The sequence below is a fragment of the Haliaeetus leucocephalus genome, unplaced genomic scaffold (assembly GCF_000737465.1).
Source record: "Haliaeetus leucocephalus isolate CR32 unplaced genomic scaffold, Haliaeetus_leucocephalus-4.0 Scaffold340, whole genome shotgun sequence".
Classification (NCBI taxonomy): domain Eukaryota; kingdom Metazoa; phylum Chordata; class Aves; order Accipitriformes; family Accipitridae; genus Haliaeetus; species Haliaeetus leucocephalus.
The window spans coordinates 1,855,941-1,866,086 of NW_010972776.1; the positions used below are offsets into that span (position 1 = coordinate 1,855,941).

Sequence of the window (10,146 nt, forward strand, 5' to 3'; positions counted from 1 at the left end):
CTGTACAGCTGGGCTCAGATGGCTGCAAGTGGCAGAACACTAACGACAAAGAGCAACATCCCACCGCATACTGATGGACTTTGCAAAAAACAAGGTTTTTTGCTTCTAGAGCACAGCTTCATTCCTTGAAAATATTGGTAACAGGGCAGCAAAAGACACTGCTGTTCTCAAAGGTGCCACCTCTGCTGGTAAACAAGCATGGGACTCAACCCCTCCCCAGGGTAATAGGTAAAACTTTTCAAGGGAAATAAAGCACCCCCACTGAACACCGTATCAATGGGTTCGCCTCCCACAAGTCACCATTTCATTCAAGGAAGTAGGTGGTATTTGGGTAAATAAAAAGAGAACTCCTGAAAAGTTACTACACACTCAGCACAGTTTCCTGAAAAACAAAACAAAGAAACAGAGATCTATCTTGAAAAGCCATTACCCACACTCTCCTACTGCTAGTCTAGGAGCAAGGAATCCAGCCCTGCTGTCCTCCGGCTCAGCCCCACGACTCTCGCCACCGAAGGCAGCAGGGCAGGCAATGCAGCACGGCTGCTGGGAGGGACCAAGACAGCCGCTTCTAAAGAAAAGGTGGAGGGCAACCACTGCGTGGGCAGAAAGGAGATTTGAGGATTCTGAACCCACCTCCATCCACAACCCCCACAATCAAAGTCCTACCAAGTCTCACAGCTTTCCTCAAACACCATCATGAATGCCGGGCATTCTCTGAACCCCCGGGTTTACCCAAAACCCAAACCAAGCTAGCTTTGATAGGCTAATCCAGCTGGGAAGTTGTACTTAGCCCAAAAAGGAAGAACCCACCTAGAGGCAGAACTGCATCAAAAAGTTTCTCGGGTCCCTGAAGACTAGTTTATTCTATTGTATGCTTAGTAATAGAGGCTCAGACTGCTATTTTCCACAGTCTGTTCTTGCCAGCTAGGCGTTAAGCTTATCATCACTACTAACTATCCAAGCAGTCAGGGAAAAAAAAAAAAGAAGAAAAAGATGCTTGCACTAAGAATTCACAGGCTGCACTGACATTAAAGATGAGCTAATACACAACATTTTAAATTCTAGACTAAAAATAAGCAAGAAAAATCCCATCTGCAAGCATTAAAGACTAGGCAAATGTTGTAGTTTTCAGAGTTGCAAAGGAACATACCAAGAATTAATGAATCATTATATATGAATCAAGAGCAGCATTTGTACAGATATCTTCTAGAGCTTTGTCACCATGCCCTGGAGATTTTTGAGTCAGTATGGAATTAAATAGATTAATTTTTAGAAAGGTTACATTTTGCAAGGGTACTTCTGGCCTGATTCATATCTTTACAGTGGCTTCTATTAGACATCAGCTAAAGGTCATTCCCAAACTGTTTGAGCTGAAGGATGAATTCAGCCCATATAGCAAAACAGCAATTAAAAAAAAAAAAAAAAAAAGAATTGGGACTAACCATCTCAGAAACAAACCTTCAGAAACACTGTTTTAGCAAAGCCGAAAGAAGTAATACTGGATATTGCATTTCTAAGTTAACAGAAATCTACACCAGAAATAGCTTGAGCTACTGCTCTCACAGATTACTTGTTCAAGACACGCATCTAAAAAGCTGAAATATTTTGGCATTTATTTCACAACATTAAAAAAATTAAAATATTATTTTAAACTAAGTAAAACCAGGTCATATTTTAAAAATGTACCCTGAGAAGCGTTCCCGAGCAATTCAACACTGTGCTAATGTAATACGGTTAATCATGTTAACCATATTAAAAAAAAGGCAATATTTTCCACTGACAGTCTTGCACTACAAAGGCTTCTAAGAAAAACAGAAAATCTTAATGACTAGCCTTCCAGAAAACAATTACAGTATACAGCGGCTGTGCCTGACCTCACTTCCTGACATAGTAAAAATGCCGAGACTCTGGAAGACTGAAACATTGGCCTTCCCTTTTCTCCAGCCCAAATTCTTCTCAACCAGTGCTGCAGTCATCCTGGACCCCATCCAGCTCCCGAGGATTCGCACTGAACTCAGTGTTCATTGATTCATGCCTACTCCCGTCTGAAGCCAGCGCCTCAGCCGAGAAAGCTGGGCTCTTATTTACATACAAAACAGCTATTATGCTCCCTACACAGAACTAGCAAAGCAAAGGTAGCTAATTGAAGTCTATATGATACTAGATCATCATACCTTAAGTCTGGAAAACATTATGGATTCTCATGAGACATTTTGAAATTAAAATCTAAAATAGTCTAAAATAGTTTCAATGCAAAGTGAAATAAATATGCAATTCTAGTACATGGGGTAGTTACTAAAACTACTAGAAACAATGCTTGCTGCATTACAAAGCCTCCTTTAGCCATCTGCCAATGTGTAGCTTGGAATGAGGCACCACGTTCAACTCAGTCACTTCCACTTCAATGACACAACAGAAACAACTTCAAAATCATAACAGTAATATCTCTAAGAAAAAGTTATTACCAAAATAATCTTCCTGTATAAACACATTGCTTCTGTTTTATCAAGATCTTTGAAACAGCCACCAGTAAACACCAGCAACACATCAACAATTATACAGACATGGTTTCTCTTTAGGCAGTAATGATGAATTTGCAACTATTTATGTGCAGGGCATGTAAAAACAAAGAAAAGTTTGTGTTACTCATTAAATGCATTTTATAGTACTACAAAAAAAATAAGAAAAAATTCATACATTGAAAAAAATTGGTTTTCGTTGGAATTATGTCCTTTGATCATATTAACAGAATATGAGATTAACTACTGTGCAAATATGTAGCAGTATTACGTATTTAGCACATTTTTAAAATCCTGTTATCTCATATTAAAATATTTTCCTAGTATATTAAAAAAATCTCTCTCCAGAAAGATATCACAGAGAAACTAAATGGGGGTGAACACTGTAGATAGAAATGGATCAGCTCCATTCCACTGTCCAGAGTGGAAGCTGAACAGATTTCATGAACAGTAAAAGAAGTTTATAATCCCACACAGAAGCTATCACAAACCACTGTATTTTCATTATAGTAAGTGCTGGATTTAATGTGAGAAAGTTCCTATTCCCAGGAGCTTATTACTTAAATAGAGACTTCTTTTTTTTTAATACAGTATGCCTGAGTTAGAAAGAACAATGTGTCCAGGACCAAAAAGGAAGTCTGATGGAGAGCTAGAAATTCAGCTCAGACTTCCTGATTTCTAGGTTCAGCACCTTATGCAACCTTCTAGCCTGATCATAAGTTTACATTTGTTGCAGGAAGTAAACTACTACAATATTGCTATTTATTAAAAGCAGTATTGTAAAAAACCCTAGAATTTTAATTATACCTTTTTATATTAATAGGATTACTAATTAGTATTATATATTTACTATACTTTCATATATTATATATATTTATTTTCTCTAAGTGGTGGGGCAGGAACAAAGTCTTATTACAAGCAACATACTTAGTGTCTTTCACCTTTGGAAAAAAGTAACATCTAGAACTGGATCTGTGGACATACACAGATATATGAACCTCATGTACTCTGATAAAGAAAACGCTGAGACACTGCCATGCCTTAAACTCCAGATCTCTTGCAAACTGAGGCTTCTGAGTATTTTAAACACACTCTAATCTGTCAGTTAAATTTTGCATCAGTGATCTCCAAAGGTTGTTAAAAAGAACAACAGTAGACCCAAACAGAAGTCGTCCCCAACCCCAGGCTAAGGAATAGCCTTGTCAAAAAGATCAAACCTTATTTATGAATTCTAAAAAACCCTCAACCCTCCAGATTTGAAATTTATGCCCCACACCATTTTGAGGTAGGAAACATTTTGGAAAAAAGATACAAGGTACCCTCTCCCACCCAAGTTTTTCAAATAAACAGTATTAACAAGGTGTTTAAGATATCATCCCAATCCTAAAATAGATCTCCTCTGCCACAGGACCACACATGAGACGTTCTAGGTGGATTGGTTTACTTTTAGCAAGATTAAGGGAATGAGAGACTTGACAGAATCAGACTTAACAGAAGCTCAGTTACAACTTTAGCCCTGAAGAGACCACCATCACTCCATAACAGTCATCTGTTCAAAACCAAATATATGTTTTGATTAAAATGTTGGAAATAATTTATAATGACACCCAAGTGAATTTGTCTGCACCATCTTGTATGAAGTTTGGCTTCTAGCCATAAAGGCGCCACAACTTAGATACTGAAAATGTTCTTCATGACTTACCCAACAAATGTGCTCAAACTTTTTTAATGCTTACAGCTGTAAAGCCCGATGTCATTTTGATCTAGGTATTGCTAAGGCCTTGCAATTTTGACCTTGACGAGGTCTGCAACCCAAGTAAAACAAAAAAACCTCAACAAAATGCCCACCCCAACTCCACATAGTACAAGGTTTCCACAGTCTGTGCCAAGTGTTTTCTTCTAGAAACTCTTTTAAAACTTTTTTCTCTTTTGACATCTAAAAAAGTGACAATTCCAGAACATTTCTCTGTGTTTTCCAAAAAGTTTAACTGTTACTTAAATGCTTATTCTAAAGTAGTGCTAATGGTTTTCACGGTAAAATATAGACCACAAGCCTTTTATTACAGATAGTCCTTCTGCCCTGTCAAAGACCATTTGGGGATCAAACACATCAGGCCAGCTGCCAGAAGGAGCTCTAGTAACTTCCTAAAAGCTGCAGAAAGTTGGCTGGCTCCTGTGCCCACCGACAAGAACGACCCATGGAGGGGGATGTCAAGGTGTAAATGATCTGTAGGAGAGCAGGGGGGTAAAAAAACCAACCAAAAAAAAAAGGCATCTAGCAAATTACAGGACACTTTTTTTTCTAAAGATGATTAAGTATTAATACTCATCTCTGAGGGTACTGTGAGACCTGACTGCCCATAAAGATACTCCCTGAAGGGGGAGTAAGATTGAGATGAAAAGCCCTCATATCACAGACACCACAAAACCCTAAAAACACAAGAGAAACAGCAGATACAACATACTAAGACACATGGGAACTCTGATGTAAGTGATAATATCACCTTTCATCCTCCCTTACCAACCCAGATCAGGTTCCTGATGTGACTGTACCAGGAAAGCAATAAAAAAATTACTCCCCTCCACCCTCAAACAGAAACTACACAAGCAACCACCCATAGCACATAAGAATTATTTTCCAGCCTGAAACTACACCCCTTAAGATTTGAGAGCTCTACTCCATGGGGACAAAAAAGGCAAATGCACAGTCTGAAGGGCAGCGCTCACCCTACAGGGTTAGATGCATTTTCCCAGTGACTGCAGAACTTCTTGCTGTTCTTCACAAGAGAAACTCCACTGTTAAGAACTGTGAGCTGGGAAGCAAGTATTTGTCAATGCCCAGAGTACATCAGATTTGACTTGATTGGAGCTGTTATTTAATAATATGCTCATTGGTCACATTAGGGCCATGTCTGTCCTCTTGATTCTTGATTTGAGGCCTGTAAAGTTTGCATTAACAGTTTCTATAATGCCAACATTACATTATTTTCACGTAAATATTTTCCTTCATTGTTATAGTTATTTTACGCCTTTCCTCTTATTGCCAGAAAAGCAGAGCCATATCCTAAGCACTTCTGTGCTGCTTCCGAAGTGACCAGCCCCATAAAATGAAACCCAGTAGTTCCTGAAAGGTCGTATTCCTACTTCTGGAAGTGTTCAACAGAACTGAACACCTCAAAGGACTGAGCCCTTAAAGTGTTTCATTCTTATTTCAACTTTAAAAAAGTAATGGGATTAAGATATTTTCCAGCTGTATCGGTGGTGGTAAAAAAATAATAATTGAATTAAATGCAAAACTGACTGCTTCTTTCCACCAGCTAGGAAGATGACACATTCTGGCATAAGCTAAGTTGCTCATTCTAATGTCCTAAAGCTACACAAAGCATGAAATTTTCAAGCTTATATGGAAAAGCTTTTAATAAATGCAATGTAACAACATATTTATTTAAATTATGATTTTCTAAGTGTGAAACTTTGCCCCCTGAATTTCAAAACATTGTTCTGGTTGTTCAGGCCTTGAAGGAAACCCGTTTATTTGCACATTAACAACATACTACTGAAATTCTATACGAAAACGTCTATCCAAATCACTTCGAACTTATGGAAATAACATACACCATAGCCCATTGAAAAGTACCTCCAAAAAAACTTCTGACCAGAGTCACAAGAAGTAAAGCACACTGTTGAAATGAAAAAAATGATAAAAATTAGAAAGGAAAACCCTACAAAGACCAAAAGCAGTGACAGTATCCTCACAGGACTCATGGTGCAGTTGTAATGTTAACAGCGGTAAAGAACAGCTGGAAAGCTAATAGGGTATTTCTTGGCAAATAAAACACAGCTCTAGAAAGACAACCCTATACTCTTAAGAGCACAAGGCCTACTACATACCTGAAAATATATCTTGGTGATAATACAGTAAGGGCCACAGAGAAACCTTAACCAGTCAGCAAAAAGGTAGCTGGAGTTTACACCTTTAAGTAACTACAGATCTGAACACATGAAGCAAAACGTTTAAAACCGTGCCAAGATTTACAAGATGGGAACTGCAAGTTTCTACAGGGAGCTGCACGTGCTCCAAGATCTGAAATTCAGGTTAAGTATCTGCATAACTAGGTACAATTCCTTCCTATGGGACAAATTTGGTCTTGAAGTGGAACGTAAAATTGAATCCATTTTATGGTAATTTTTTCCCCTAAAAAGAAACAAGTTCTGCCCATTAATTTACCAACCTTCTTCAATTCCAGGGGAAAAAGTTCTGTTTCAAAGACTGGAAACAATCCAAAGAAATGTCTATTGTACGTGCGGACAAGTCCACCGCAACAGGAACACATACTCCATAGCACCTTATTCATCCGAGTTTCCTCCCTATAGCAAGGAATACCTAGTTCATAGCAAGGAATAAATATCTAAGTATTTTTAAAAGCTTTTCTTATAATCTTCAAGCAAGAGCTGGCTGACGACAGGCCAGCAAAGTGGCAAATTTAAGTGCACCCTGAGCTTGGCTAGTTTACTTTGTTCTATGTGATACATTTCCAGACAGCAAACTTGCCACACTCTGTGTTGCACATAAACATGGATGTCAGTTTGCTGAGCCAACGAAACCTCCTGGGATTATGCCAGGGAAGCACCAAAACTCAGACCTTTTTAGTGCCAGAGCTGGGTAATACCTGTCCTAAATTAAGCTAGAGAGCATTATGGGATGGCAGACCCACGCACAAAGTTGATACAGCTCGTATGATACAATCAAGATGTGATCCAAAAGTTATCCTCCAAATGCTTGCATTCCAAATCTTGAACAACAACTTATTTACTTTAAACTTGACTTTAAGAGCGAGCAATCATCCAGACAATTAAAACCAACATTAACAATGCTATTTCCAGGAAAGGCTCCCTACCACAAGACTGGTCAGAGCAGTCAGTTGTTGTCTAATCCAGCAAAACAGAAGTAAAATCAGGACTTGGCAAGATTAATATAAGCAGGAGTTTTCTTTCAGGTTTCTGTAGGGACTAAGGAAAGCAAAGGCTGATTTTCCACTAGCTCTGATTCAATCTGCTTCTGTGAATGAGAAGCGTGCTTGATGTATCCTGTCAGTGTATTGACACAAACAAGCTTTTTAATTTAAGAACCCTCTTACAAAACATGACTTCAAAAACAAGCATAAAAATACAGTGAAAGCAAAGGATTTCTTCAAATTGTAAGAGATTATGCAAGCTTCAAGCAAGGAAGAATTATTTTGATACACAAACTGAAGACTGTTTTCCTTGCGCAACATGAGAAGAGGTTCAGGCTGTAATGCTTTAGCTGCACAGCGGATCAAATTAGTCTAGTTAAAACAGGTTATACTTAAACCAAGGGCTAAAACACACCAATAAATTACTTAAATTACCACATCTGAGCAGTCTCATGGTAACAGACCATGTGCATTTTTTTAGTTCATGGAAAATGCAAGGTAAAATGCAAGTATGAGGTCATACACACGAGGTTTAAGCAAGCACACTTTGCTCAGCATTTGTGACAGGCCAGTAACATGCATATAACCATTTATCACAGTTCAGCTGATGCATGGTAACAGACTAAAATAATTTGCTTCTATATCCAAGCTTTAAATATTTATTGGTAAATCAGTTAACCTGCTACAAGTTCGGGGATGTAATCACACCTTCACCTAAGAGCTTAAGTAGAAATTATCACAGTTTCAAAGAATCCAAGGGTGACAGTTTATATATACTCTTCTACAAAGTTTCTATTTTAAGAAATCTAGGGATTAAAAATCAAAATGACAGTTTACAATACACTAAAAAGTTGTTTACATATTATCTTCCAAAACTGAGTAATTCTTCTAAATAATTATCACCCCTGACATTTTGAAATGGACAAAAATATATGCATTGGTAAGCAGATTAAACCTTCTGATGAAAACAGTCATTCTGCTCAATACTAACATGTACCATCTTGCAAGTACTTAAAAGAGTACTAAAGCTACTTATATCCATGCAAACATTAAAGGCTGCCTTTATTCCTTCAAGTAACTGTAGTATGACAAACCCAACTGAAGTTATACATTAATGGTACAGATCACTTCACTGCTTTGGAACACTTTAATACTTCACATAGCAGAACTGAAAGCAACGGATCCCCATTAGAGATAGCAATGTTGAAGCTATTTAATAAAGGGCATTAAACAGCAGATAAAAGTACTTAATCTAAATTTATAAACCCGTATTTAACATGGTTAAATGATTTTCCTCCCAAAATACCTATTCAACTCCAGGAGACTATAACGTGGTTACCAATTTTTTACTTTTTTTTAATATCTTGTAAGAAATCCATCTGCTCATTGATCTTACGCTCAGAGGACACTTTCAACTTTTCTCCCCAAAGACTTGTTTTTTACTTATGTAGTTTCACATCACATTCTATTCCACATCAATTAGCTACCATTCAGTTCTTTACTCGATTTCTTCTGTTGCATTAGACAATTGTGAACCAAACATGAAAGGGCTTGGGAAAACGGGGTAAACTGCTCTTCACAAAGTTGAAACTAGCATATTACACTTGAATTTTGGTGCATATTCATAACATGAAAACTAATTCTTCATTAAGAGGTGACCTAACCTCAGCAAAAATATACCGCCATCATAGAAAAACTAAAATCTGCTTCGATACCTTTCAATTCGATGAACAGCACATTAGCTGTGATGTAACGCAAAAATGCAGTTTCGTCCTAACACAGCTGATGTGGGATTGCATTCCACAACGCAGCAGTCGCATTAGGCTAAAGAACACACTGTTGTAAACTATATGCAGCCAATATCACACATACAGGGATCAAAAACTTCTCAAAGGATAGGGTTAATTAGTGACTATACAATAGTTGCGTAGTGTTGACAGATACCCATTTTGAGCCATATTAACAACGGCTCTCTTCTAATCCACAGATAGGTCGTGAAACATGAATTCAAATACATGAATTTGAAAGACCAGGCCTCCACCGATGCAATGGGTGGTTCTACACCTAAATGTTCTTTTTACAAAAAGCTTGACAAAGGTCTTCAGGAGATACTCAGGTCAACTCTTCAAAAAATGAGAACAGCTACTTTGTGTCTTTACATCAAAAAGGTGATTTCTGATTCACGCATGCTTTATACTTCATCTTCTTATTCTCCTCCCATGTAAAACACACTGTTCCAGCCAACAGCTTCCAAAACTAATCTTTACTTTTGGCTACTTTTATTTTTAACAATGCAACTGCCGTGGTTTCATAAGGGTATTACAGTATTGTACATCAGAATATAATTCACAGGAATCTTAATTAAAAAAAAAAAAAGTTGGAGAATTCTTGCTCTCACAAGTGCCATACTGTGGCAATTTTCTGACAAGATTTCTTTCCGCTTTTCAAGCAGGTCAGCTCTATGACCTGATCAATTCCATGACTGAGGAGCTCAATTCCATGAGCTCCAACTAAAAACAATGTATCTGAGTAAGGCCACCTAGTTGGTCCCTTATCAGTATGCTACCACCCACTTGAGCTGTTTTCTACACAGGAAATGCATTTAGCTAAAACCAGAATTTACTTTCTTTATCCAAAGGCCAATTATGCAAGTCTCTCTAAAGACAAAACTT

The 10,146-nt window shown here is 37.7% G+C and overlaps 1 protein-coding gene across 2 annotated transcripts in view; it reads right to left on the reverse strand.

The window, feature by feature from the left end:
* LOC104834793 (fibronectin type-III domain-containing protein 3a-like) overlaps nucleotides 1-10,146 on the reverse strand; it is a 49,392-nt gene that overhangs the window by 33,531 nt on the left and 5,715 nt on the right. The gene's annotated exons all lie outside the window — the stretch shown is intronic.